The sequence below is a fragment of the Hevea brasiliensis genome, chromosome 2 (genome assembly GCF_030052815.1).
Source record: "Hevea brasiliensis isolate MT/VB/25A 57/8 chromosome 2, ASM3005281v1, whole genome shotgun sequence".
Lineage (NCBI taxonomy): Eukaryota > Viridiplantae > Streptophyta > Magnoliopsida > Malpighiales > Euphorbiaceae > Hevea > Hevea brasiliensis.
In genome coordinates this window covers 29,497,632-29,514,285 of record NC_079494.1, presented here as the reverse complement: position 1 = coordinate 29,514,285, position 16,654 = coordinate 29,497,632, and positions in this window count along the sequence as shown.

Here is a 16,654-nt window from a genome sequence, read left to right as displayed (position 1 = left end):
TTTAGTCATATGGAAATTTGTCACAAAATTCCCAAAAAACTCAGGAAGGGACTGAAGGATCAAATCCGTCTGTAGTTGGAAATCCAAGTTGAAGTCAAGATGTTCCAACTACTCAATCAGCCGAATCATCTTGTGGACATGATCCCCAACATTCTGTCCCTCAAACATCCTCATACGGAATAGCTGTCTAGATATCTCATACCTAGCATTCTCCGTGCTCACCATACAACTCTTGTAGGTGAAGGAGGATCTCACTTGCACTCTGCAAGTTTTCATGCTGCTTCTGTAACTCATTACTCATGGAAGCAAACATGTAACACTTAGCTCTCATATCATGCTCCTTCCACTTGTCCAAAGTTTCATGTTCCTCTTAAGTGGCCTCTGGAGGTAAGGGACTAGGAACATTTGAATCTAGAACATATCCTATATGTTCAAGGTTCAAGACAAGTTTCAAATTTCTTAGCCAATCAGACATATTAGGTCCTGTCAACCTATTGCGATCAAGTATGCTTGCAAGGATATTGGATGGTGGTGGTTGTTCTGTGCTCATTATTATCAGAAAATTAATTGCAGAAATAACCAGATTAATTAGTAAATGTATCATGTAATTAAACAAAATGATTATGGTCTTTTAATCAAATTGGTCCTCCCACTAACTTAGCGAATCCTACACTTCCAAAGTAGGAAACGGAAATCCTAGTTGGATGGATTTCTAGTGGGTGATTGAATTCTTATAATTCTATTGATCATCCTCAGGTACATCCATTATTGGAATTACAATAAACTATAAGTGAGCAACTCCTTGCCCATCACATCTCATGTGAGGTTCAATCCTTTACCTAGCCCCTAATGCTCAAAATCTCAGGTACATCCATTATTGACTTATCTTGCATTAGTTAAGTTGATCCCATTGAGCCAGTAATTATGCAAATAATTTTAATGTCCTCAGGTACATCCAATATTGGCCACCAAACCATTTACATATTTACAACATCTCATGCTTAACAATTATTCTTAAGAAAATCTCTTAAATTAATTGCATCTCATGCAACTATTTAAAATTTCTTAAAATAATTGCCCCAATGGAGGGCTTATGTTATAATTACTTTAATTATACCATTTCCAACTTAATCATTTGTTTGGAAGATTTTATAGCCATCCTAATTACTATTAAGGTCTCACTTTGCACATTATCCATTTAGCATGCATATATCATATATTGCATACATTCCCATACATCTCATGCATTCATGGATAAGCAGTAAATATGGTATGATCATGGACTTTATAAGGGATTCAATTGAGCCACCAAGAATTGAATCTTGGCATTCCTAGGTGCATTTCATTCATTCATTTTACAAGAGTTGCTGAAGGAGTACATAATCAACACTTGATATTGAATTCCTCCCACTGGTCCCACCAATGCTCTTGACCTCCTTGAACTTCTTGCAATCCAATATTACATAGTAATCCTTGGCATACCAAGGCGAATTTACAAGAACTTAAATAAATGAAATTACAACCCAAAAATTATTACAAACTTAATAATACATGCCCAAAATAAATTAAAATAAATTAATTAATTTACAATCCCAAAGAAACATAAAAGAAATAAATCCAATCACATTGGTCTTTTATAGTCCATGATCATCCATCATGCATATCACTATTTAACAATTAAATAAAACATACATACTTAAATTAAATTGAATATCTCATATTCAACTTAAAAATCCAGATTTGAATATGATTCAAATAAATTTAAAAATTCAGATTTGAATCTCATTCAAACAAATTTAAAAATTTAGATTTGAATCACATTAAAACAACTTCAAAAATTCAGATTTGAATCACATTCAAACATTTTTTAAAAAATCAGATTTGAATCACATTCAAACATTTTTTAAAAAATCAGATCTGAATTTTATTGAATCAATTTTAAAAAATCAGATTTAAATATGATTCAAACAACTTTAAAAATTCAGATTTGAATCACATTCAAATAACTTTTAAAATTCAGATTTGAATCACATTCAAACAATTTTTAAAATTCTGATTTGAATCATAATTTAATTGTGTGATTAAAACAACTAATTAAACACTTTAATTAGTCAAAGAATAAGCCTTAGATCATACAACAATTGCAGAATTAAAAGCCAAACCTTGAACCACCCATGGAACCATTGTTGCCGCCACCAATGGTGGCTTCACCATGTGTGACGCCACATCTCATGATCCAACCAGCAATGAATCTCTTGATCTCATGATCAAACACACAATTAAATTATATAATCAACAATCTAAATGGCAAATATAGTAGCTCTGATACCAATTGAAGTAACGGAAGCGTGAAAAACACAAGATTATACCATTGAATTCAAAATTTTCACCTAGGGTCACATGCACCATGCAAGATTTATTTTTATCTATTTGATTTCAATGATAAAAAACATATTAAAACTCTTTTAATATGTTTTTGGATCTGTATTTGCCATTTAAGATTTTAAAATTAATCAGATTAATTTTAGAACCCTAGATTAAATCAAGAACGATTACACTAACCTCTTGATGTGCTTCAGCTTGTCTGCGACTTTGAGATTAGTCTTCATGACACCAGATGTTGTCCCTCTAGCTTGTCCACACCAAGAACACCTATGGCAGCCCTTGAACAGCTTCTAAAGCCTTTTATATTAATTAGAAATTCAAGTTCTGCCTTTTAAGAGATTAGAGATGTAAACAGGACACTAGAAACAATTTCTAGCATTCTTAATTCAAGAGATTGATGGCTAATCTCTTTGAATTGATGAGAGATGAAGAGAAATAGCTGGAGAGGCTCAAAGTGGCGTGACAAATGAGAGGAGAGGCTGCTGGTTATGTTTTCTTTTCATAACCACACTTAAATAGCTAGGTTAACACATTAAACCCTAGCCACATGTCACCTTTTGATTAGCTCTAGGTTTAAGTGACCCAATCACATTGTGCCAAGTGTCAAACCTATATTTAATCTTGATTTTAATCATCTTACATGATTAAAAAACATTTGGCAAGCTTATGTGTTATGCCATGTGTCACCATCTCATGGTGCCACGTGTCACAATCAGAAATGACCAAAATGCCCCTGTGTCTTAATTTTGAGTTCTTAACCCAAAATAATTATTTTCTTCTTCTAATTAATTTATATCAAATATAAATTAATTAACTAATCTCTATTAATTAATTTCTCATTAATTAAATTCATATTTAAACACTTTAAATATAAATTTAACTTATATTATACATCCAATAACCTAGATTTGATTTCAAGTCATGCTAGGGACTTTGCAATCTAATTGCAAACCAAACCTATTTAATTAATCAATTAAACTCTTTAATTAATTAAATAAATCATATTTAAATAGGTGATAACTTGTGTATGTGTGTGACTTACTAGGCTCATCACTAATTGGCAATGAGACATGATATCAACTCTTAATATCATCAGAACTCTTTCTTACCATAAATGATTTCTCTAAATCATTTTATGAACCTCATAGACCATGGTTAACACCTAGCATAGCATGCCATAGCCACCCAATTAGTAATAAGGTTTACCTTAAATGAACCTATAATTATATGTTACCATGCACTAGAATCTCTCTGTTACAAAATCCCAACTTAAGCTGGAGTCATGGTTTATGTCAAACTCCATTTGCTATGAATATTATGTTCTCTTTTAATTCCAGTTCTTGATTAAAAGATTTTTCTCATCAGAAACTCTTTTCTGAATAAATCTATCTGTCCTGGCCAGGAACTTGAAACATCAAGAATAATTAAATGAACATAGGATTTTATCTCTATTTACTTAGAGGAACAGATTCCATCTTGATCAACACCTACCTCCATATATAACTAGTAGGAGCCAACAAATGCACATATACCCATACACAGTACAAGTATGAAAGCAGTATCAAACTCAAACTACCTATATACAAGATAACTGTGCTATCTCAGGTCTAAGGATTATATGCACTGATATGATTTATGACAAAACATTGACAAGAGTAAACTCCATGTGCTTGTCATAAGTGTCACTGGTTCGGCCTACTTATCATTTATAAGTGCCTATCATGTTTGTTATATGGCATGAGACTCACCATTTCATCTTATTTATATCTCATATAAATAACTTGGGAACAAACATGAATACAATCTTTCTGGATAAGTCATGTCCTTATTATGAAGTATCCTCGATTGTGAACCTATTTATGATACTTTGTGCTAGAAATATTGTCACTCATATTCTTAACAACTTAAGAATAATATTTCTAACAAAATATCAATGGACCTTTTCTATTACACATAAATATATTATGTAAACGGAAAAGTGGAAATGCCTTTTATTAATAAAAATATATACAAGATACATACTAAATGATATGCTCTAGGGCATACTACTAACATGAGTGTGATTATATTCCTCTCTCTTTGATTTGCCAGTCTGAGGTGAGTGTGGACGAGTACTCATTATCTAGCTAGCTTCCTCCCTCATTGATTTCGATTAGTGGAGTAAGTGTGCCTTGTCGTGGTGTACAACACGGCATGCTCAGAAAAGTTTATGTTATGACCTAAATTGTGTTATCGATTGGCAACACTGTGTTATTCAATTATTTGATCAAATTTGTGTTATATGAGCTTTGAAAATTTGTGAATTGTTTAGATTGTAAATTGTCAACAAAAGTTTTACATGCCGCATTTTAAATTGTTATTGTGCACCACTGAGTAAATTTTATTCAGCGATAGCTTTTTCATTACTATCGCAGGTAGATCGACGGACAGAGCAGCAGAGTAGGCTGCTTGCACCACATTTTAAGATTTCGCCACGTATATCGAGTATACCATATTGTGTAGTTTTTTGGTAATGTGTGTGCACTGTATGTATATATTGTACTTAGTCTTGAGCAGTTGTAAACTAAAATTGTAAACTATTTGGCCTGTAAAAGTGTTGTAATAAATTTATCTTATCTCAATTTTTTGGAATCACTGGAAAATTGATTGTTGAACTGAGTTGATAATGTTGAGAATTTATTGTGTTGAAAAAATTATTGGACTTTGGGATTGAGAAATTATATATTTGAAGTGCTTTTTACAGGTTTTTGAAGAATTGTTTTATTCAAAATACAGATGGGACTCTGCCAAAATTTTTACAGAAATTATTAATACTTCAAATGTGTTATTTGGTTTCACTTCAGTTAAAACAAAAATTTTTTAACACCTATCAATAGTGCTCACCACTATAAAAAGAAGTAAGAAAAGTTTTAAAATCTCTTGTAGTATATTTAATGGGTTATCAGTAGACGAAGTTGGTAATTCATTAGGTATACTACGGGATCATGTTATGCCTTACGGAGGGGTAGGGTATGACATGTTTTAGTGGTATCAGAGCTAGTTTTTAAATTATGTTTTCACCTGTAATTTGAATATTTTTCCTTCATATTACAACTGCTCAATGTCATTGTTTGATACATACAGTACAATATATTATAAATATGCACTAACAGGAGGAAATCTCCCTGTGTTATTTGTTCAGGAGGTGTAATATCCTCTAATTGACTATGGAAGAAGGGGACTGTTCAGTTGATCAATTAATAGAGGCTGAGGTACAAGGGGATGCCCCAACCCTTCAAAATGTTAGTGGATTAGCTACACCAATCCCCTCAATACCACAGTTCCCTGCTTAATTTGCTCAGCAAATGGGTGCAATGTTCTAACAGATGGCTGGTAACATGCTTACTCAAGCCCCACTGCAGACACCAATGGTTCAACCACATCCTTCAGCTAGGCAGTACGATAAGCTGATTAAGTATGGGGCTACTGAGTTCAAGGGGACAGTGGATACACTAGAGGCAGAACAATGGTTGGAAAGGATGGAAAGAGTTTTTAGGAAGCTGAACTGCACCTATGAGCTGAAGTTTGAATACTCAGTCTCACTTCTACTGGGAGATGCATATCATTTGGAAAACCATTCTCCACAGTTTGGTAGAACCCCCAGTGCTGACATGGGATGACTTTCTCAGATAATTCAGACAAAAATATGTCCCAGATGCCTATGTGGACCAGAAGCTGCAGGAGTTCTTAAGTCTAAAGCAAGGAGGCAGAACAGTGATAGAATATTAGAGAAACTTCTCTCGATTGAGTCATTATGCAGGAAGCCTGCTTACTACTCCTAGAGACAGATGTAAACGTTTTGAGACCGGGTTAAGGCCTAGTCTAAGAATGCAAGTTGTGGGGTTTCGACACCAGAACTTCTCAGAGCTAATATCGCAAGCCCGGGAACTGGAAAGAATTGAGAATGAAGAAACAGTTAAAAAGGGTACAGAAGAAAAAGAGAAAATTAAAAAGACTACTGATCAAGTTCCTGATAGTGGGTCAGGAAAGAGGAAGCACTTTGGAGGATCTAGCTCACATGAATCGGGTAGAGATAGATCTTCTGGACAGAAGCCACGTCGATCGGATCAACAAACTCAGCAAAGACCCAAAAATGCATTCTCGGATCGACTTTGTGAAACTTGTGGTAAACCACATAGTGGGGTATGTTATAGTGTAACACCCCTATGTTCGGTAATGCGTTCTACTGTTCCGGTGACCAGTGTTGCCCGGACAGCTAGGATGCCTAGAACTATACTTCGATATGAGTGAGGAGGCATAAAATAATGAAATACAAGAAAAGAAAATACAAGAAAAACAAAGGAAAAATAATAGCAAAGAAATGTAACCAAGTTAAGCGAGCCGAAAACCCTAGCGATGGGTGACCGCATCGGGAAGTCACGGCATGGACCGTTGACGAGCCCTGGACCGCGGGGAATCCTGGAAAATATTTTCAGGAATTAAATAGACCCCTATTGAAGTATAAATATCATTAGAAATATTAAATAAAAATTAAATAATTAGTATAAAAAAAAGTGGGAAATCAAAAAACGGACAAAACCCGGTGTTTCCGAAAAATCGGGAATGCAACCCGAACAGGGGCATTGTGGTCATTTGACATCCCGAATTGTCTTTTAACCTAAATCTCTATTAAAAATACATGGTATTACACTTGGAAAATATAATGAAAAATTAAATTTGGGGTACTAATATAAATAGCCAAAAGTGGAGTGTAAATGGAGTAATTAACACATTTAACATATAATATTAATTAAATAAAGTTAGTGGAGAGTTAGTGGGAATTATCTACACCTAAGTGGACCACTAACTCACCCTTTGGACAACAGATTGAAGTTCATCTTCAAGCTCCCAATTTCAGCTGAAAATGGTGAAAAGAAGATCCACCATTGTTGTCCACTTGAAAGCTTCATGCATGCTTGATTTAAGCTTCATTCTTGGCACCTTTCTTCACTAAAAGTAACCACCAGACCTTGGGCAGCATTTAGGGAGTGAGAAAGGTAAGTTTTGATGAGTTTTTAAGAAGCTTAAAAAATAGGTAAGTTTGTGTTTTTGAATGTTGCTTTGTTAAAGTTTGTAAGCATGTTATGGGTGTTTGATTTATGAAGAAATTTTTGAGTTTTGATGTTGAGTGGGAATGTGTACTTTTGGCAGCCATGGAAGCACCTTGAAGGCAGTTTATTTGTGCTTGTAAATGGTGAATTAAATGATTGATTAAATTTATATTGTGTAGGAAATTGTTTGGGTGATGTATACGTAGTATATGTAAATGTAAAATGAGATTTAAAGCTTGGAAAGTAATGGAATGTAAGTGTACTATTGTGGCAGTTTGTTAGCTCTTGAAGAATGCTGGAATTCATGTTTGGTTTATGGAATAATGATGTTAAAATGTGTTGGTTGTTATGGCAGTTTGAGTGTGTGTAAGGTAGTGTGAAGTGGGACATGTAAAAAGGTGATTGAATTGTTGTAAATTGGATTGAAAAATTCTGCACTTGTTGGTGTATGTTGAATGTAATTGTAAGCTGCCAAAATGACTTATAATGTGTTGTGAATTATGTTTAGGTTGTGGTACAGCTAGAATTGGTTTGAATGTTAAGTTTGGTGAGTGTTAAAAGTGATGCTTGATGTGTATGCAAGAAATGCAATAAGGCAGTTTGAGTTTTAGGCCTATAACTTTAAGTGTGTGGCTCCAATTGGTATGAGACCAATTGGAGGTGAAACTAGGCACAAAATGTGCCAACTTTCATGAAGAAAGCTTACCAAATTCTGCTTTCAAGATAGCTTGAAAAATGACCAAATCCGGATTAAGTGCAAATGAGGCCTGAAAATTTACCATTTAGGCAGCAGTTAGTATTTAGGCCATAACTCACTCAAAACAGGTCCAATTAACCTGAAATTTTAACCATGAATAGTTAAGACCCATACCTACAAGTCTTATGAAGACACCAAAGCCCAGAAATGATAATAAGCAAGTCAAACAGCTTGCATAAGTTCGGGTCTAAAAACTGGCCGAACATAAAATGACATAAAGTGACCTAAAATGACCAATTTTGGTGCAATTTGACCAGCAATAGTAAAATGACCATAATTTGGTCTACATAACTCAGAATGACCTGAAATTTTGCCCCGCGTTTCATAAAACATAGATCTAAAAGTTTGTAGTTTTAACCAAAACCCGAAAACCGAGGAAACTAGGTCGTCCGGCTAGGTCAAACTAGTATCCTAAAATTCAGCAAATTGCAAGAAAATGCAGTATACACAGAAATGAACTTGGTAACATGTACCAACCCTAAAAGACTATTGAATGTGACATTTTAGTAACATTAAAACCTAATTTACCTAGAACGCATCGAGGGTCAACATATTAGGTTGACTAAGGAAATAATAAAATTCGATAAATTAATTATTGAACCTTATTCTTAGAGACAGTTTAAATGAGTACTGAAACACTTCAAATTGTGTTTCTCAGTTAGCGAAGACTCAGGGAAGGGGAAGGAAACACTGAGTCAGAGCCAAGAGACAGTTATCAGAGGTTTGTGCACAACTAGTTTTTAACTAATTTTGTTTGAATATTTCATATGATTAAATGACATACTTTTCTCATGTATTATGTTTAATAAGCATTGGATTTAATTCAATGATTATTGAAAATTGTTATAGTATGTATGAATTTAGCTTTGTGAAATGGTATTTCCACAAGTATTAAGCATTGTTATGGATTGAATAAATTATGTTTTGAAAAATTGTGATAGAACATGTTTTGAATTGTGATGGTAATTTTCATGGAAAAATACAAATTTATGATTTGAATTGTGATGAGCATAAAAAATTATTGGATATTGGAATTGACTTTGAATCGAATTATATTGTGATTTATGCTCACTAAAAGGATTGTGATATTGTTTTATATCTCACTATAGATGCTTGACTAGGTTATTACCCGTCTCTCTCATTTGTTGAGAAGACAATGGAGTTAGTTGTGTTTTGATTACCATGGTACGTGCACAAGCTTAGATTTTCCTCTGATTTGAGGTTAGATCTAAGTATATTTTATCGTTATGGCCCTTACGGAAGATTCATTATTGTGATGGTACTGCGCACGATGATTCGACCTCCCCGACCATAGGGAGTTAGAATCTGATTCGACCTCCCCGACCATAGGGAGTTAGAGTCACATTGAATATGGCCCTTTTGGATTAGTCTTACATAATCAATGAAATATTTCTTCATGATAAGATTGGTTTGAAAATGAATTGATTGTTTATTGAGAATTGAATTGTGAATTGAAATAAAGTTTATTGGAGTTGTATTTGAGAAAACATATTGGGAGCATTTTCTTTCGCAGGATTGAAGAACTGTTTTCTCAAAATACAGCCGGCACTTTGCCGAAATTAAAAAAAAAAAAAATTTATAACACCAGATTTTAATCTATGACTTAAATTTTCCGAAAATTATTTTAAAATCCCTTGTAGTATATTTAAAGGATTATCGGTAGGAGAAGTACGGTAATTCATTAGGTATACTACGGGATCATGTTACATCTTATAGAGGAGTAGGGTGTGACATATAGAGCCATAGGAGCATGTTTTAATTGTGGAGAGACTGGTCATTTTGCTAGGGATTGTATCAATCCACGCCGTTCTGGATCATTTACTACACTAGAGGGATCAACCCAAGTTTCTACTCCAAAGAGTTCACCATCAGTTAGTAGAGGCAGAGGTAAAGGTAGGGGTAGTACACCTAGAAGTCAGAGTACTGTGAATCAGCCAGAACAGGGTGATGCTTCAGCTAGAGTAAATGCTATACAACAGAGGGAAGAGGCTGAGACTTTTGACATTGTTGCTGGTACTTTCTCAATTAGTAACTAAGATATATATATATGTATTGTTTGACCTGGTGTCTGTATACTTTTATATTAGTGCCAATATTGTTTGCCTTTCTACTGTCCCTCGTATAAAAAAAAAATTCAATTATCTAAAAGTAAGTTACAGTAATGGAATTGCTCTAGACGAGGACAAAGATGTTACAGTTAGTAATTGTCAGTGGATATTGTAATCAGAACAAGTTTCGGATATTAGTAAATTTGAAAAGGATAAAAGATAGGAAAGTTTGTTCTATTGGGATGTATCATAGTAACTATGCAATGTTCTTGATCTTTATACTGTAAGCTACAGATTACAGTACTAACTTGAGATTATTGTGTAGAGCTACATACTACTCGATTGTACACCAAGATGAGAATAGTTGCCAATGGCATCTGTTTTGTTATAGTTATGCCAGGACAAAATTTTATTGTTGGAAATAAGTTTGAAAATCCTATTTAGGGATTTAAAACTCAAAAGTTAGAATATCGAAAGGTTATAGTTTAGTACAAAAGGAAGTAAGTTATAGAATATTAATAGATAAAAAGAGTTGTGGAAGTAAAAATTTGAACAGTTGGTTCAGATATAACAAAAAAATGTTATGAATGTGAGTAAGATTATTGACAAGAATGGTTAAAGAACCCATGATTAGATAAGTAATTCTAATATGACCATAATGGTCATTCAAGAAGGGAACATGAATCGAAATATTAGACAGAACGATAGTAAGAAAAGATTAGTGCTGTATAAACAAAGTAAATGTTATATTAGATTGTTGAAATTTTACACTAATTCAGAGGAAAGAAGATTATACGATCATATAGAAAGTAGAAAATAAACGTGTGAATATTGTAAGACAGCTATTTGGGTAAAATTTCACATATGAAATTTATATTAAGGGGGGGAGAATTGTAACACCCCTATGTTCGATAGTGTGTTCTACTGTTCCGCTGACCAGTGTCGGTCCGGATAGCTAGGATGCCTAGAACTACATTTAATTGTTAGTGAGGAGACAAAAATAATGAAAAACAAGAAAAGAAAATACAAGAAAAATAAAGGAAAAATAATAGCAATGAAATGTAATCAAGTTAAACGAGCCAAAAACCGTAGCGATGGGTGACCGCACGGGGAAGTTACGATGCAGGCAATAGCCGACCTCAGGACTGCAGGGAACCCTCGGAATTTAGTTTTGAGACATAATTAAAGGCTTATTGAAGTATAAATGTCATTAAAAATGTCAAAGAAAATTAATAAGTTAGTATAAACGAAAAACGAAAATTAAAGATATCGTCTGTATAAGGATTAATTAGGTAGCACCGAAAAAGTCCGAATTTGACTCGAAGAGGGGCATTTTGGTCAATTGACACTTAGAGTTAACTTTTGACCTAAATTTCCATGAAAAATAAATAGTATTAAAATTTGAAAATGCCATGAAAAATTAGAAATCATATATATAGAATAATTAAGGAAAATTAAAGGGGTGTAATTAGAATTTATTAAAGTTAATTATTATAATGTCTAAGTTAATTAGTGGAGCACTAAGTAGGATTTAATGGGATATAAAAAGGGCCATAGTGGACAGATTTCTCCACTAAAAGTCATCTTCAACCTTCATTTCTTCTTCTTGCCGAATTGTTCCACTCCCATAAAACTACATTGCCACGCCTTGCATGGAGCTTCACTCTACCATGATCAAGCCCTAGTTCCTTCAAAAGTTGTTCACTAAACCTTGTCTACACACCTTGGGCAGCAATAAGGGAGCAAGAAAGATAAGCTTTGGTGAGGTTTTGAAGAAGTCCAAAAGAGGTAAGCGGGTGTTTTCAATTTTTGTTTCATTAAAAGTGTAACCAAGGTTGTGGGTAGTTGATTTATGGAAGAATTTTTTATGTTTGATGAATTATTGGAGTTGATCCATTTCGGCAGCCATGAAACCTCACCATGAACAGCTTGTCCTTACATGTAAATGGTTGTTTGGATGTTGATTTAAATGTTTAATTGTATTGAAGTTGAATTCCATGTGTAAAGTTTGATTTGTAAGCTTGAAAAGTGAAAATGGAAGTTGATGGGTATGTGTAAACTTGTGGCAGCCTCATGAAGAAGATTGAAGTGTTTAAGTTCATGAAATGTTGTTGAATTATGTTGCTTTTGGTGGCAGCATGTGTATGTGAATAATTGTTTGGGTTTGGACATGTAAATGAGGTATGTTCATGTGGTTAAATTATTGTAATTGGACTTTGAAAATTCTGAGTTATAATGTGTATGTTAAGAGTGGTTACAAGCTGCCCAAAATGACCAAAATGTGATGTAAAGTGTGTTAATGTTATAGTACCAAATCAAAATTGGCATGAAAGGTAAACTTGGTAAGTATTGAATGTGTAATTGGTAAATGTGGAAGAATGTGTAGTAGGGCAGTGTATGTTTTAGCTTAGAACCTTAAGTTTGTGACTCCAATTGGTATGAGACCAATTGGATGTGAAATTAGGCACAAAATGTGCCAACTTTCATGAAGGAAGCTTACCAAAATTCTGCCTAGAAGGTGACTTGAAAAATGACCAAATTCGGATTAGTGACTTGAAGCCTAAAAGTTGACCATTTGAGCAGCAGTTAGTATTTTGATCATAACTTACTCAAAACAAGTCCAAATGACCTGAAATTTTTACCACAAATAGTTTAGACATAGATCTACGATTCTTATGAAGGCATAAAAGCCCAGAAATGGCCAGAACCAAGCCAAATAGCTAGCACAAGTTCGGTTACCAAAACTGGCCGAACCAAAAGTGACCTAAAAATGACCTAAGCCTACCATTTTAGTGCATTATGTCCAGCATTGGTAAATTGACTATATCTTGGTCTACACAACTCAGAATGATCTGAAATTTTGCCCCACGTGCAATAAGACATAGACCTACAAGTTTTTATTTTGGACTGAAACCCGAAAACTGAGGGAACTAGGTCGTTCGGCTAGGTCAAAATAGTACACCGAAATCCGGTAAATAGCAATAAAATGCAATACACTTGGAAATGAATTTGGTAACATATACCAACACTAAAGGGCCATAAAATGTACATATTGGTAACATATACCAGCACTAATGGGCTATAAAATGTGACATATTAGTAACATTAGAATTGACTCACTTAGAGTGCATCAAGGGTCAATATTATAGGATGACTAATGAAATGAATTAAAGGGAATAGTATGAAGAAAATTTAAATATTGGATTTTATTGTTAGAAACAAACTCATTGAGTAGTAAAACACTTTAAATTGTGTGTTTCAGCTGAAAAGGATATTGAAAAGCATAAAGAACACTGAGTCAGGGCCAAGAGGCATATATTAGAGGTTTGTGCATAATATTTTTATATTCACTAATTTTACCAGAAAATTTATTTGGAGAAATAAGTTATGAATAGTTTTTTATTGTTTTGGCTTTGGGAATATTATTAGGAAGTTATTGTGTTGCCTACTTTGCAAATGGAAATTTTGAGATAAAATATGATTTGTGGTTTGCATGAAATATTTAAATATTGTGATTTGGAATTGTTTTGATTCACACTTGGCATGACAATATTACTATGTTCCTCCTCCATTTATGGGGTGAGTATGATTATATTTCTCTCTCTTTGAATTTCCAGTCTGAGGTGAGTGTGGATGAGTACTCATTATCTAGCTAGCTTCCTCCTTCATTGATTTCGATTAGTGGGGTAAGTGCGCCTTGTCGTGGTGTACAACACGACATGTTCGGAAAAGTTTGTGTCATGACCTAAATTGTGTTATCGATTGGCAACACTGTGTTATTCAATTGTTTGATCAAATTTGTGTTATATGAGCTTTGAAAATTTGTGAATTGTTTGGATTGTAAATTGTCAACAAAAGTTTTACATATCGCATTTTAAATTGTTATTGTGCACCACCGAGTAAATTTTAGTAAGCGATAGCTTTTTCATTGCTATCGCAGGTAGATTGATGGACAGAGCAGCGGAGTAGGCTGCTTGTACCACATTTTGAGATTTCGCCGGGTATATCGAGTATACCATATTGTGCAGTTTTTGTGGTAATGTATGTATATATTGTACTTAGTCTTGAGCAGTCATAAACTAAAATTGTAAACTATTTGGCTTGTAAAAGTATTGTGATAAATTTATCTTATCTCAGTTTTTTGAAAACACTGAAAAATTGATTGTTGAACTAAGTTGATAATGTTGAGAAATTTATTGTGTTGAACAAATTATTGGAGTTTGGGATTGAGGAATTATATATTTGAAGTGCTTTTTACAAGTTTTTGAAGAACTGTTTTATTCAAAATACAGATGGCACTCTGCCAAAATTTTTACAGAAATTGTTAATACTTCAAATGTGTTATTTGATTTCACTTCAGTTAAAAAAAAAAAAAAAATTAACACCTGTCAATAGTGCTCACCACTATAAAAAGAAGTAAGAAAAGTTTTAAAATCCCTTGTAGTGTATTTAATGGGTTATCAGCAGACGAAGTTGGTAATTCATTAGGTATACTACAGGATCATGTTATGCCTTACGGAGGGGTAGGGTGTGACAAATATGTTGGTTCAGGTTATATGAATGATGGTCTTTATTATTTCGATAATAATGACAAACACAAAATGAATGCAAGTGATCTAAAAGAATGCAATGCCATGGTGAAAATCAACTCAAGTTCAAAATATATTTGGCACTTAAGGTTATGTCATGTTGCAGAAGATAGGATTGCAAAACTGGAGAAAAGGGGGATTATTTTCTCATTGGGCTCTAAGCCTACTCCAATTTGTGAATCTTGCCTTCAGGGCAAAATGACTAGATCACCCTTTGATGGACAAGGGCTAAGGGCTGATAATATTTTGGAACTAATACATAGTGATGTATGTGGTCCATTTAAGGAAATGGCTAGAGGCGGTTTTCATTACCTTATTACCTTTACTGATGATAAATCAAGGTTTGGGTATTTGTATTTGGTGAAATACAAACATGAATCCTTTAAAAAGTTCAAGGAACTTAAATCTGAAGTAGAAAATCGAATAGGAAAGAGTATTAAAGCTCTTCGATCAGATCGTAGAGGTGAATATTTGAGTGCTGAATTTGATGAATACTTGAGAGAGCACAACATTATTTCCCAGTTGACTCCTCTTGGAACACCACAGCTTAGTGGTGTATTTGAAAGGAGAAATCGTACCCTATTGGATATGGTACGTAGTATGATGAGCTACACTGATATGCTAATCTCTTTTTGAGGATTTGCATTAGAATCAGCTTTGTATATTCTGAATAGGATTCCATCAAAATCAGTTTCTTCCACAACTTATGAGATATGGCATGGAAGGAAACCAAGTCTTAAGCATGTTAAGATTTGGGGTTATCCAGCTTATATCAGAAAGTTGAACACTGATAAATTAGAAACTAGATCAAAAAAGGATCGATTTGTTGGATATCCAAAATATAGTTTTGGATACTATTTTTATTTGCCTACATCACAAAAGGTTGTGATAAGTAGAGATGCCACAATTCATGAACAACAGCTTGTTCAAGAAGGAGGCAAAGGAAGGCAAATAGAGTTAGAATTAGAAAATTCTTGCCAACCAACAGATTAAATGGATATAGATCCATCTAGTCAACCTACACCTGTTGATGAAACATCTACAGCTATTCCTCATAGAACAACCAGGGTATCTCACCCACCAGTGAGATATGGTTTCCTTCATGAAGAAGAACAAGAGTTGTCTACTCATGAAGAAGTAGATCATATAGATGATCCACTTACCTATGAAGAAGCTATATCAGATATAGACTCTTCAAAATGGATTGATGCTGTGAAATCCAAAATTGATTCCATGTATAAGAATCAAGTTTGGGATCTTATTGACCCACCTAAAGGTATTGTACCTATAGGGAACAAATGGGTTTTCAAGAAGAAAATTGGTTCTGATGGAAAGGTAGAGACTTATAAGGCAAGGTTAGTAGCGAAAGGGTTTCACCAAAGGCAAGGAATCGACTATGAGGAGACTTCTCGCCTGTTGCCATGCTTAAATCAATTAAGATTCTATTAGCCATAGCTTCATACTATGATTGTAATGGTCGGGCTCCAACCACTAGAGAAATTGTCTGCTTTGGCCGTAAACCTCACGGGTTGTCTTATAGGTGGAATGGAGAACTTTCCAGGAGGTCACCCATCCTAGGATTTCTCTCAAGCGAGCATGCTTAACCCTAGAGTTCTTCCAACTCTCCAGGCCATTCCACCAAAAGGCACTTCTTTAACTCATCAAAACTTTCCTGGCACCGATCAGTCCACTGAAATTTTACATTCTTCCTAAGTAACTTGGTTATGCTAGCATGGAGAATCCCTTCACAAACCTTCGGTAATA